Below are 2773 nucleotides of genomic sequence, written 5' to 3'. Positions count from 1 at the left end.
GCAGTAGTAGGAGGGAGAAACCATTTCTGTTAAACCCTTTTTCTCCTGTTTTTGCTTTAGGTAGATAGTTGAGCCAATTGTCATTCTTTTCCTTTTTGTTTGGCTAGCTAGTTAGGGATTTAGAAGATCTTTTGTTATTTTGTTTGTTTGCTCTCACTCTCGAAGACAATAAAAACTGCTGTTTTTGTTCAATACTCTTTAGTTTCACTGGCCTTTTCTGTTGGTGAGAGTACGGACAAGGGAACACACACGTTATATCCCAGTTCCCCTAGACTTGGTGTAAAAAAGATAACACGCAGAGGATTGCGAGTGGGGGAAAAAGCAAAGTTATCTCGCTCAGATGCTACTTCCACCTCAAGAGGTTAGGGAATTCGTGGCAGAGTGTCATATGCATCTGCTGCTTTTCACAGTGGATTCATTCACCAGCATTTGCAAACCTTCTCAGCAAGATCCCTGTCGCAACTAGCAATGATGATAAGGTAAGCTGACGCTAATTTTCACAGGACAATTGCTGTTAATAATGGTCTATAAACAGTTGAGGTCAACGATGTCAACGTTTAACAGTAGGCTACGTTAAAAAAAACTAAAACTCAACGTTTAACTATGTTAAATTCAACAACGATGATGTAAACTATTTATGAAATGTCTGTCTCTCGCTGACAACTTGAATTTAAATGTATAAACAATGCTTAACTATGCAGTGAAGTAATTAAGGGATTAAAAAAGATTCTGTACTTGTCATGTCTTTAAAGGTTTACAATATAATAGATCAAATGATTTGTACTGTTTCTAAGCTCAAAGAGACAATGTGTAAGATTTAAACCGTTTTTCATTAAGAAGGAATACAACTACAGTGATCCCCCTACTTCGCGGTTAATGGGGGCTGTCAACCCCCCGCGAAGTCTGAAACCCGCCAAGTAGGGTATCAGTTCCTAGATTTCTATGTACTTCCCACTATAGCCTCAGTAACCATAAACAATCCTTTTTTTGCACTATAAAGTGCAACCTCTACACAAACGAACACATAAACAGAATAAACACTCATCGCTTATTAAACATCAGCAGTAGTGTTCGTCATCAACATAAATGATAAACTATAAATATGAGCTTACTTGTCATTCACTACGTCATCGTAACGAGCCGAATGACGCACAGAGAATGTAAAACAGAAAGCGGAAATGCAACGCAACCCGACAAATCAAAAGCATGCATTTCAAAATAAGATAAAAAAGTCACGAACTCTAAAGCTTGAAGAATTCTTAACATAGTTATTAACTAATATTACTTCGTTATTTGATGAATACAGTACTGTATATTGTACTTTTTTGCTTTTTTTCAATTTTTTTACATTTTTGCACATTTTTTGAATGATGTTTTATTTTGAAATATTTTTAATTTTTCCTAGAAAAAAAACGTGAAGTACTGAGACCGCGATATCTGAGAAAATCTCCCATATGCGCATGCAAAAAATGACACAATATCCCTACACTGGATGTGTAATGAGCTACATTTAAATGGCAAATCCATATTTGCAGTTATATTGGTGAGAGTAATATAAAAGTACCGTATTTTCCGCACGATAAGGCGCACCCAAAAGCCTTTTTTTTTTTTTTTAAACACTGACGGTGCGCCTTATAATCTGGTGCACCTTATACATGGGTCATATCATGTGCTGACTGCATTAACTAATAAACTATAAAAAATCCAGTTCAAATCGACCTGGCCCGAGGGTATTAAAGCGCATTAATTAACTTGATTTGCAGGCCCAACCCGATTTTTTTTTTTTTAGGACTTAAGAGTGTGTGGCACCACACGTTTGTCGTCTAAATTTCCCTGACTTTTGTATATTCATAACTTCTTTGTGCTCCATATTGAAATAGCGGGTCAAAAATAAATAATGCATGCAGAAGAAAAATTAAAAAGAGGCGGCGCCACGCATTCTCCTGTCTTGGCTCCCCCACTCATACTGTTGCATGTTTTTAATTTAGATTTCATATCGAAATAGCGGGACAAAAATATATAATGCATGCCGAGGAAAAAATTTAAAAGATGGCGGCGCCACGTCTTCACCCGCGCTTGGGTCCTCACTCATACTGTTGCATGTTTGTCGTTTAAATTTCCCTGACATTCGTTTATTCATAACTTCTTTGTGTTCTATATCTAAATAGCTGGTCAAAAATATACAATGCATGCCGAGGGGAAAATCAAAAGGATTGTGGCGCACGTTCACAAGTGCATGGCTTGATCTGGATCTATTCTGCGCTCTGCGGCTCCTGTTTAGCAGTTAAATAGCAATTACCAATAACGCATTCTCTGTTTTATCTGATTCTTTTTAAATAACAAATGTTTCTTAGTATAATATCCATACAACGCTTATATTGTATGAATAAAGTTTATATTCTATTAATGAAGTTTGATGACTTTGCTGATTGTTTTTAATACATTCCCTTTAGTGAAGCACCATCTAATGGCTGCATAACGCAACTCTATCTAGTGGATCCATAATGCAACCCCAGCCAGTAGGCCTACTATGGTTTCAACTCTATGCGCACCTTATAATCCGGTGCGCTTTATATATGATTTTTTAGAAATTCGGCCATTCATTGATGGTGCGTCTTATAATCTAGTACACCTGGTAGTGCGGAAAGTACGGGATGCAGTTATGTTGGTGAGAGTAATATAAAAGTAATGCAATAGTAGTTGAAGGAATGTAGTTTCACATAGGTTGATTGGCAAGTAAAATTCAGAGCAGCAACTTTCTGTAGAGCCAGCC

This window comes from Hippichthys cyanospilos, chromosome 11 (genome assembly GCF_059441005.1).
Source record: "Hippichthys cyanospilos isolate Australia breed blue-spotted pipefish chromosome 11, RoL_Hcya_1.0, whole genome shotgun sequence".
Lineage (NCBI taxonomy): Eukaryota > Metazoa > Chordata > Actinopteri > Syngnathiformes > Syngnathidae > Hippichthys > Hippichthys cyanospilos.
The sequence above is the reverse complement of the archived record's forward strand: the minus strand, read 5'-3'. Positions refer to the sequence as shown.